We start from the raw sequence: 12,087 nt of genomic DNA on the forward strand, positions 1-12,087 counted from the left end.
CCAGCTATTCAGAAACAGGAAGTGGGTGAAGGGGAATACTTGGAATTTGAGGCATATATCAGGCTCAAGAAATGTGAACTCAGGAGGCTATTTGAGCCTATTAAGAAAAATGATCCCTCACCTAGAAATAAGTCCAGAGTGTGATTGCAAGCCGTTTCAATGGCATACTGAAGTTTTGTGAACAGGCCCACCCAAGGATGATTTATTTTCCTACAAGAATGTACCATTGCTTGATTTTGCTATTCATTGTTTATTAATTAAGGGCTGAGACTCTGTGAAGTTATATCTGTTAAACTTGTATATGATGTGATGATTTCTGTCTGGTAGCAAAGACAACCTTGAAATTTATGACTCATTGCTCTGAAGGACATTAACTGATTTTGTAGCTAGAAATCTTCAACCTGTTTAAAGAAAAAGACTATATAAACCTCATCCCTCAAAATGCTCTTGAAGGACAGTCTTATAACCTTATTGGTTTCCTCACCAATGAATGAGTTGAATAAAGTCTGACACACATTCATTTGATAGTTGAGTGAGAGTCATGCTTTTAACTGTTTGAAATTATAGTTTGACAAGACTCACCATGGCTCCACTCAGGGGTCTGGACTTCAGAAAGCAGCTTTAATGAGTACACAAAGCCCTAGAATTTCTGCATTTTTAAAAGCAAACATCTTATTACCTTAATCAGACTCTCCAAAGGGTCTTTGTGTCAAACTGCTGACCCCAGTAGAATTTCTCAAGACTCCTCAGACGCCTTTGCTTTGATTTTTCCACACTCACCAAGTAACAGTTTGATTGTTAATTCTGCTTCACAAGTGTTCAAATAGCAGGGAATGAGAATGGAGTGTGAGGCTATAGTCTTTGTTAAATTAATTTATTAAAGTTAAAAAAATTAATATATCGGCCTCCTGACTTATGCATCTGTCTCTTATATAAGTCAATTCTTCCAGGTCCTATCAAGTCTGTGTGATTGGACAAAGCTGAGTTCTTATATAAGCAAAGAAGCTGGAGACCACACCAGGTGAAAGGGGACCCTGCCTGGAGCAGTCCAACCTGAGTGGCTTCTGTAGGCAACACAAGGAAGCATCTCTCCGTCTCCAGTTTGTTTCTCTCTGACTTCACATGGTAGAGGAGGGGTAATGATCATTCTAGCTTTCTTGTCCTTATTGGGATGGCCCAAAAGCATTACGCTCCTCTGCAATGAGTTTAAAGGTCACAGGAAAGAAGGTAATTTACATGCTCTCAGGGAACAAATAATTCATTTCTCATGAGGTCAGTCAATCTGCCCTGACAGTTTCATGTGCTCCCTGCAGATGAAAGCTTGGCTTTCCCTAACCCTTTTTGGAAGCCCAAGCACCTTGCAGACAGCTGGGATTTCAAGGCACCATCTCCATGAGGAGATGCTGACACTTCCTCCAGCTCCTAAGAAGGAGGGCCTGTGGGATCGTTCTGCCAAGCATGGCCTCAAGGACTCTCTTCATAAAAGTGCCCTTCTTCCTAAAAGATAGCTTTCTTAATGTTTTTATTTGGTAATTCTGTTGAAAGACTTTCCAAAAAGAAATGCCCAGAACAGCTGCAGATTGAAATACTTAAAAAAAATTTTTTTTAATGTTTAAAATGTGGGAGAGTAACTGAATGCCCTACAGAAACTGATGCGATGCAAAGCCCTCCTGGGATGTCAACTCAACTTATGGAAACTTTCCTCTTGACAAGGATATGTTTAGAAACAACATTTCCAAAAGTAGAAAGATAAAAATTGAGATCTTGAGGCAGCTTTTAGCTTCAGTGTTAACAAAGTGGTGCAATGAATGACGAAGTTACTCACATTGATCAATCAATCAATCAACCAGCGCAACCAGCAACCAGCACAAGCGAAAGTGTGGGTCACCAGCTCACAGCATCATCTGGACACAGCAGTGAGCCCCATCCATTTGAATTATGCCCAAAGCTACAGCATGGGATTCTCAGACTTTCCACTTAGAATTTTCCTTCCCCTTCATCTTGCAGGAACTTTGGCCACCTTCCTAGTTTTACTCAAGCATCTTCCTAGTAGCTGGTGAGCTACTTTAATTTTTAGTGCAGAAGCAGGCATAGAGGAAACTGTTTCTCATCACAGCAATTGTGATTTGCTGAGATGGATGTTCTCTCTAGTGGGGAAATGTCCATCTCAGGTGACAAGAGGGCTCTCTTCCTCACCAGGGCAGTGTTTATTTGGTGCTCTTAGTTCAGAATTTCAAAGTATCTTCCAAAGGTGACTTCTTCAAAAACATTTTCTGAGCCAGTCAAAGACAGTGTGACCATGGACAATTTTCCCAACAAAATAGTTTGGCCGGATTGGGCCACCAGTTTTATGCTCTTTGCTCGTAATGGTGCAGGAAGCACCTCCCCTCTACCTGTACAAAGGTTTCCAAGAGGGAGGAATTTGGGGGTCAGAAAGCTCTTAGGAGCTGCCATACCATCATCCCAGATTGCTAAGAGAGCAAGAGCCATCACAGGTAAGGTATGCCAGGTGTAGGCAGGAGTCAAATGCTCGTTACTACAATAATGTTAAGTAGTTGTTTCACAAGTGGCAAGTTCAAAGTCACATTAACAGGAAGAAGATTCTTCTTTTCTTAATAAATTTTTTATTGTGGTTAAAGATACATAACATAAAATCTACTATTTTAACCATTTTAAGTTTATAGCTCTGTGACATTGGATACTTTTGTATTGTTGTGCAAACAGCACCACCATCCATCTCCAGAACTTTTTTGTCTTCCCCACAGAAATTCAATACCCAGTAAGCACTAACTCCCAACATTATTTTTTTGTAGAAGGCCAGATTGTATGGTTTCCTGGAAAAAAACAGTCTTGCCTTGGCAAGGTGTGCTGTCTTTTTAAATACTAAGGAAATCAGACCTGATTTTCACTGATGAAAAAATTATCTTGGCATTGAAGCACCTACTGTTGACCCCATTTGTAGGGGACCCATTCTCCCCCACCCCTTTGGAGTCATTAAAGACTGGGCAGAAAGTTTTATTGGACAGTGCTGGTGTAGAGTTTAGGTTCCAGCGTCAAACAGACTTGATCCTGGCTATGTTACTTGCAAGCTCTGTGAATTTAGGTAAGTTATTTCATCTTTCAAAGCCTCAGTTTTCTCATCTGCAAAATGGGGATAATAAGAGTGTCTCCCTGTGGAAGAGCCAGTTAATTGGTCACTAAAAATCTGTTTCCTTTTCTTTCTAGGCTTCCAACTAGACCACATTTTCCAGCCTCCCTTGCAGTCCAGTGTCCTCTCTAGAGAGAGCCCTCTTCACCTTTTTTCCCCTTCTGCCTGCTGCATGCAAATAACGATGAGGCCCTAAGATATGGATGAGCCACAACATAGAGGAAACCTGGGTTGTTGAATCACTGCATGGAAGAGAGGCAGATACTGACTAGAAAGTTCTGTCTTTGATTGTTATATGAACAAGAAATACAGTTCTATTGCATGGAGGCGCTTTGTTACTGCAGCATTGTTTAATTTAGGATAATTATAACGTTGAAGGAGATAATTTAAGCAGTGTCCAGCATAGTATCTGGTAGCTGGTGAATGCTTAGTAAATGTTAGCTGTCTTTTAATAGTCAAGAGCAAGGACTATGGAGCATGAGAAATCCAGGTTTAAACTAAGGCTGTGCTACTTAGCTGTATTATCTTAAGCAATTTGCTTAACCACAGAGTCTTGAATTCCTCATCTGTGAAAAAAGAGATAATATTAATGAAAAGGAAAAAACTATTAAAATTAAGAGACTATGTAGTTTTCCTCTCATTCAGAAGCTCCTCTATTCCTGCATGATTTAACACTAAGCTGGTTATTGCTTTTCCATGCTGCAGCATTGATTACAGATCTCAGTAGAGTCAGCCTGCTGGGCTCAGGAGTGCCATTTACTTAAGCAGAGTCAAGAATTCCTATGCCATGGCTGATCCAATATAGAGACACCTCGATGAGTCTGCAATCCTCCGGTAATTGCAGGACATTTAGGCTGAGTGAACTATCGACAGACACAAAACCAGCAGTCCTTGAGTCCAGAAGGCTACAGAGAAAGCACTTGAATTTTAACAGATCTCAAGAAAACTTAACAGGACTGTGAACCATCCAAGTTTTTTTTTTTCCTTTCAATTATAAGGTAGGTAGAGAGGGAAGCAAACTTGCTTTCAATGGCCTGAGGATGCCTGGTTCTTTATTACAGGTGTTTCCAACAATGCTGAACATAGTTAGCCATGGACCCCTCAATTCCAATTTCCTGTGTTTTGTACCAAGAATCAGAAAATGTTGGTGTAACCCATGGGGTATCTAATGATTGAAGACCCTTCTATGGATATGGGGGAATTATGGGGTTGAATTGGGGCTATTGTTAAGGATTGAGATATGAGGGTTGGAACTGGGACAGAGTTTCTCCCTTTCCAAGCAGTAAGAGCCAGAAGATTTGTTAGAGAAAATCAGAATGAAAGAGAAAAACAAGTATGGCAACTAAGTCTAAAGGATCAGAAGCAAAATAAGAGGCACTCGGGGGACCAGGAGTGAGGAGTCACATGGGGTTGGGAATAAGGGAGGAAGGGCTAAGGTAAACTCCAAAAACACGCTTCAGGAATCAAATCCATTTGGCAGCTGTGTGTCCATCTGGCTCAGAGAGTCCAAAGCAAAGATGGTGAATTTGTGGAGAAAATACAATTTCAATTCAAGATGGCTTGGTCACACATGAGAAGGGAAGGGCATGAATAGCTGGATGTAACTAGGGGACAAATGCTAAGGATTTCATATAGCAGGAAGAGCAGAATATATACATACATATACACTTAGCTTTGCAGTAAAGTGGCAGAAACAATACTGAAATATCTAAGAGAGGCACCAGCAAGTCAGGTGGATTTGGAGAATCAGTAGGAAAGCAGTGTTTCTCACTGTGAGCTTGGCAGACGGCCTGCCCCAGCATTGGTTAGGAAAGTTGTTAAAATGGAGATTCCAGGACTACTGTGGTCTGAGATTCTGATTCAATAGAGCGCTTTTCTGACTGGCCAGGAATCCAACTATGGGGGTATCAGAAGGGAGCTCATGAGCATGGCTGTTCTAAATCAATCAGGCATGGCTGCAGAAGAAAGAGGGCATAAAGGATGAGCAAGATGAGTCGTGGGTGAAAATGTCATTTGTTGGTTACTTTAGACTTGTATGTGGGCTCCCTCTCACCCCTTCATGGGCTCCTGAGTCCTATAACTTCTGCTTTGACTTTGGGGACCTGCTTCTCCTTCTCTTTTGCTACTTCCCTCTGCCTGATAATGTTTTGCTTGTCCTCACCCCCCCCATGACCTCAGTTAATAACCTGGGCCTCTCTCTTGCATAAGGCACAAGGGCAAGTTGATACAGGGATCGCTCTGGATCCCTCTTCAAGGCAACTAGCTTCTATCAACCATACTCAGAAGATGCCTGAGGAGCTCTGTATGGGGAAAGTGTCCAGTTACCTGTGTGGTATGAGTATTAGAGAAGGAGATAGGAAATGGGATCAGGATATTTATATGGTATTTTTCTAGATTGCTCCATCATGGCATTTTTCCGCAGTACTAGATACGATTAGGGTGTTAATAACGCTGCTGATAGTGCCTTCTCACCCTCTTCTTCTATAAGACCACCATCTAGTAGAATCTATTCTGAATACCAGCACTGCATCCTAAAGAATATGTACAGGGTATCAACAATGTATTGATCAAATCAAAGGAAATGTTTAACATGGTATTTCATAGAATCTAAGAGGCACAGATTCTTATCAACCATATATTGGGAAGAAAGCATTGTGTTATAGTTTCACTGAAAGCATTTTTTTCCCTCAGTGATACTTTAAATAATTGATAGTTTCTCAGACATTATGAAATATGTTACATAATAATGGTAAATAAAACATCCTGGTTAGATCAGTCAAGGGATATGCTTTATCAGGATGATTTATTTTCCAGAAAATATAACAAAATAAAGGCAGCACAATTCAATAAAAAGAGCATTAAAGTTGGCATTTGACTACATGGGGTTGGAGCCTCAGTTTCTTCATCTGTAAAGTGAAGATAATGGAATCTACCTCACAATATGGTTAGAAGTAAATGAAACTATGATTTTGATAAGGACTCTGATATGCCATAGAAATCATGGATAATTTCATTAAATAGCTAATATTAAATATATATATTTCATTAAATGACGAATATTAAGTATAACCCTAAATCTATCCAGGAAGTGGTGCAGCGTCTTTTAGACAGGTCAGAAGACATTTTAGCTGCCGCAGTGTTGTCTCGAAGGTTACCATAACAAACCAGAATGCTCTCTGAATGCTACCACAGGTATTTAAGACTCAGTAGACATGGCTGAACAAGCTCTAAGCCTCTGACACCTTCAGGATTACTTAAAACATCAATCTCTGTCGGAATTAATGGGGAAATACTACAGCATTTTTCACTATCGTAATGAATAAGACCAGGATGCCCTCTATCTCCACTACTATTTAACACTGTATTGGGAGTATTCGTTCATGCAATTAAAGAAGAGAAATAACTAGAGCCATTAGGTAAGTAAGTTGGAGCAAAATCACCTCTATTTTCAGATGATATAATTATATATTTGGAAAACTCCAAAAAATTAACAGGTAATTACTATAAACAATAATAGAACTTAATAAAATAGCTTAAGAAAATAAATATAGTTCAATAGCCTTTAGGTATACAAATAATAGTCAGGGTATAATGGAAGATTCCATTTATAATAGCTAAATAAATAAAAAATAAATAAAATAACTAAGCATAAACTTAAGAATAAACATTTCAAACCTATAAGAGAAAAACATTAAGTTCCTGCAAAACCCAAAAGGAAACTTCTATGAATGGAAACACCTGCATGTTCTGGGATGGGAAGGCTCAACATTAAAAAGAGATTTCCCTTGCAATATCAATAAAAACACCATCAAGTTTTTTCTTTCTTTCTGATACTAATTGTTTATAAAGCCAAATGGAAAGAACAAACAAGCAAAATATCCAGGAAAACCCTTAAAAAAGACAAGGAATAAAAAAGTGGGAGGGGCTAGCTCTACCAAGTAATAAAACATACTACAAAATGATTAAGTGTCTGTAAGAGAAGAGAGTAAAAAGTGGAAGAGACAGAAATGGAAGCCAAACTTTCCTGAATACTTTGTTTTTTTAGTTTTGACTTTAGAATTGTGGAAATATTTAATATAATTATAAAACAAAGTTAAATTTGTAAAACAAAATTCTAATAACTGAATGGAAAATGAAATAAATAACCCTGACAGTTCTATGGGGCAGAGGTTTAACTACGGAGAGGAATTATCTCAGGAGCCTTTAGAATATGACTCAGCATCCACAGAGAGATACATCTCATGGAGAAAAAGAATTTCAAGATTCATGAATTTCAAAAATACATACCAAAAAACAAGGAAACTATTAAACATATTAAGTTTATGCCAAAAGAGCTCAACAGCTAACTTGATGGAGTTTTTATTGGTTAAATGTGACAATTCAAGATTTCAAAGGCATAATAATAACTGAAATGGATTTAAAGACTTGAATACATAGAAAACCCTATGAATTCTCAATAATACTGCAGACCTCACTGGCACTTATGGAGGATGCTAGAGAAGTAACTTGTTATTCTGAAAATTGGTTAAAAGATAATAAGGACAAATACCATATGATTTCCCTTATATGTGGAAGATAAACACATAGATAAGGAGAACAGATTGGTGGTTACCAGAGGGGAAAGGTATGGGGGGAGGGCGAGAGGGGTAAAGGGGCACATATATATGGTGACGGATAAAAACTAGACTATTGGTGGTAAACACAATGCAGGATATAGAGAAATTGAAATATAATAATGTACATCTGAAATTTACACAATGTTATAAGCCAATATGATCTCAATAAAATAATTTTAATAATAATAATAATGAGGAAAAATAAAGCATTTTTCCTGTATAAATCACACCTCAAGGAAGCAAATAGTTCGCAAAGGGAAAGTTTTTCCTTACAGAAGAACTCTAAATAACAGACAAAGAAGGAATGATAGAATTAGAAAATTACCGTTTTGGAAACCCTAACGAAATAACGAATCTAGGCAACATTCCTCAATGATTGTTAATATCATAAAAGACCCCCATCACTTGTAAAGCATGCTTGCTAGAAAACAGACCCCAAATCTGATCAAGTCCCAACTATGCATTTATAGGGTATACAGAATGTGAGAAACACTACAGAATAAACCAGTCTGGTTTCTTCAATAAGTAAGTTGCAAGGGAAAAAATGTAAGAGAGACAGGGAATTATCAGATTAAAAGAGGCTGAGACATTTCAGTCAAATGCAATGCTTGGACCTTGTTCAGGCCCAATTTGGAAAAAACCTTCAACTTTTTAATAAATGAGGTAGTCAAATATGAATAGCGGTGGAAGAGTTGACGGTATTAAGGAAGCTTAGTTAGTATTCTTAGACATGACAATGATTTTGAGGTTAGGTTTGTAGAAAGATTCCTTATCCTTTAGAGATACACACTGAAGTATTTTCCGATGAAATGCTATGATGTTTGGGACAAGGCTACATCATGACTTTCGCTGGCCTTAGGCACTTTTGTCTTCATGGGCTCCCTCCCACCATAATAGACTTTCGGGATCCTAAAAATGTCGGTTTTTTCTGAGGTGAGAAAAAAATTACAACATTTTATTCAATTTTGCAAGTTCATTTTTTTTCTTCTGGTTACAAAAGAAATTAAAGCATCTTTGTAGGCTCCCAAAAAGTGTGGTGGGCCCTGGCACTATGCTTGCGATGCCTAACGGATGGGTCAGCCCTGGTCTGGGATTTGCTTCAAAATGATCCAGTGTGGAGAGGGAGGGGGAAAATGAATGTTGCAGGCGCGTGAGGATGAAATAAAATTGGCCATAAGTTAATAGCTGTTGAAGCTGTATGATGGGCATGGCGGGGGGGAGGGGGTGAGTATCATATTGTCTTTCTACTTTTACCTACGTTTGAAAATTTCCATAATAAGTTAAAACATCAACTTCTGAAAAAGACTCATTTGAACGTTGTTTTTATATTTTCCACAAAGGAGGCATATGAACTAAACAAATAAAACCAAAAGAAAAAGCTGGTTATTTGAACTTGGTGTTCACGCAAAGAGAATTAAAGATATCAAACAGGTAGACAAAGGTCTGCTTGGCAAAAGTTTGCTAAGATTTAAAACCTAACCTGACGAGGGTTTTTAAAACTGGAAGTTTTTAAATTGACTTTCTAATTTGTTTGGCAGTGGGGAGAATGACACCATATGGACAGAGATGCTGCCTGTCAATAGGGTACCATTTTATTTCTGAGTAGCCGGCTAGGGACAGCCTTATGAGAATTTCACAGTGGTCTTTGCAACAAAATAATCAATACAAATAAAAGGCAGTATAGGCAGTCTATCCTGACTTTCAGAAAAGTTGCATTTGATTATTGTGAGCAGGTAAATGCAATGTTGACTTTGTGGCCGAGTAAACCCCAGCATACCTGTGTGGGGCAACATCCCCCCCTCCAGTAAGGTTAGATAGACCCTGCTGACCTCTCAGTACCTTCCTTGTTCCTCCAGCCACTAACTCTAGAAATAGTTACTGGGTATCTACTCTGCCAAGCATTGTGCTAGATATGCGGATACACAGTGAACAGAACATGATTCTCATCCTGAAGGATCAAACCAGAAAGAACTAGTCATTTGTTGGGGAAACAGAGATGTAAACAGACATTTTCAAAACAAGTTGAGAAGTATTTTGATAGGCTGGGTGGAGAGGGCTAGAAGGCACCCCCACAGATGCTAAAAAGTTCAGGGAAGGTGTTCTGGAATTGGAGGGAGATTTAAGAGACTCAAAGGAAAGTAGCAGGTTTCAAAAAAAGCAGAAGAATGAGGAAGGCAGTCCAGGCAGAGAGAGAGGTATGTGCAAAGTCCTGAAAAAAAAGCCAGGGAGAGTGCGGGAGGTACGAGTGCTGGACAGAGAGAAGGTGGTTGAGGGGAGACCAGGTGGTGAAAATCGGTATGGGGACACTAAGCCATGGAGGGGTTGTAATGAAGGAGCAAATGTCTATACCAGGGGTTCTCAAAGTGTGGGTTGGGACCAGCAGCGTCAGAAACACCCAGGAACTTAGAATGCAAATTCTCAGGCCCACCCCAGACCTACTGACTCAGAAACTCTGGGGGTAAGGTTCAGCAATCTCTGTTTTAACAAGCCTTCCTGGTGATTCTGAGGTATGCTAAGTTTTAAAACCATTGGTCTCTACCAGTGGTTCTCAGTAGGAATGATTTTACTCTCCAGATAAAATTTAGCATTGTCTGAATACACTTTTGGCTGTAAGATTGAAACGGATGTAATACTACTAGCATCTCCTAGCCAGGGATGCTGCTAGACAACCTCAATACAAGGACAGACCCCCACAACAAAATCTAAATGTCAACAGTGCAGCTGTTTAGAAACCCTGATCCTTTCTTCTTACCTTCCTCTCCTCCTCCCTTTCTCTTTCTTCTTCCTGCCTTCCTTCCTTTCTTTCTTTCCCTCTTATTCTTTCTTTCTCTTGCGCTCTCATCCATCTATCTACTTTACCCCTACTTGTTCCTCTACAGATAGCAGAGCACTCAAAAGGCCACAAAGTGCTCATTTTCTGTATTTTTATTGATTCAATTACAGTTAACCTTCTTCTTTTATCCAATTAATAACTCTCCATAACAAAGTTTATCTATGGCTAATGGAGGCATTATTTTACTTCTGCCCAGAAGGGGCCATTTATGTCCCTGGGAGTGGGATAGTGCTCGTGGTATAGGTAATAATCACCACCCCATGGCTGAAGCTGTAGCTCCTGGCATTCTGCAAATGAGCTTACATATGAAGGTCCAAACAGCCCGGAATCCTGATTTTGTCATGAAAGATAGTTCCAGTGGGGACTGAGGCTTGAAATATCTTGGCTCTTACTGGAGGTGTGAGAGCCAACTCTAAGTTCTCCTTGAGAACATAGAAGTAAGCATGTCTGCTGAGAGTTCAACCAAAATCCACACAGAATGGTCTTAAGCAAAGATACATCAGGTCGAGTTAAAGAGGCTGGGACTAACCAACCAGATAGGATTCTAATCTGATTGATAATATTGACAAATCAAAAGGATTATATCCACCAAAAGACAGTTTGTGGGGCAGAAAGAGTGAGGAAAATGTAAAGTTACAAAGACAAACATTAGCAGTGCCCATCTAACACTTTCCAGAGGATTAGGTGCCCTGAAAGATCAGGCACGTGAATGTTTAGTCTACCCGACAGCCCTATAATCCCATAGTGGAGGTAGACGCCCCAGGCTTTCAGAGTCTGAAGTCATTAACCACCTCTGTTATACAGCATCCTTGGCTCTGCTTTCACACTGTCACAGCAACCTTCTAACAATTGTCTTCCTGATGTTTTGCCCAAATGGAGAAAATGCCCTGGTGAGACTGACATGAATGCTGAGTCTGACTAATGGTCATGTTTCACACTGAACATGAATCAGTTAGCCTTTTGGTTTGTAGGCTCTAGTCTCTACTGAATTTACTTAGTCATCTTGAATTGGTAGAATCAATTCTGGGGCACTGACAACGTGGAACTTCTGGACTTCCAAGGTAGATGGAGGGCCAGACCATGGACCATAGAGGATGCCTCCTGGAGTTTGGTTCTGGCATTTAGCTTGTTGTCTTTCTTTGGTCACCTGACCCTCGCAATCCATCTTTTATTCCAACTTCTACATTCTCGTGATAGTCAAAAAGCATTTGTAGATTGAAAAAAAAATGGCCACAATATTTTGCAGCTCCTCTCATCAAGAGGTAGAATCTATTTCTTCACCCTTCGAATTTGCGGTGGCCAAATGACTTGCTTTGGCCCGTAGAATGTAGAGGAAGTGACCTTGTGTGAATTCTGAGACTAGGCCTCAAGGGACCTTGCAGCTTCTGTTCTTATTCTTTGGAGTTCACTGTGTGTCTAAGTCCAAGCTAGCCTGCTGGATGATGAGAGATAAGTGACCCAATCACCCCAATCACTCCAGATGATAGCCA

The 12,087-nt window shown here is 39.6% G+C and overlaps 1 protein-coding gene across 1 annotated transcript in view; it reads right to left on the reverse strand.

Annotated features, from left to right (window-relative positions):
• Positions 1-12,087, reverse strand: part of CPNE4 (copine 4) — a 323,198-nt gene that overhangs the window by 102,115 nt on the left and 208,996 nt on the right. The gene's annotated exons all lie outside the window — the stretch shown is intronic.

This window comes from Equus quagga, chromosome 1 (genome assembly GCF_021613505.1).
Source record: "Equus quagga isolate Etosha38 chromosome 1, UCLA_HA_Equagga_1.0, whole genome shotgun sequence".
Taxonomy (NCBI): domain Eukaryota; kingdom Metazoa; phylum Chordata; class Mammalia; order Perissodactyla; family Equidae; genus Equus; species Equus quagga.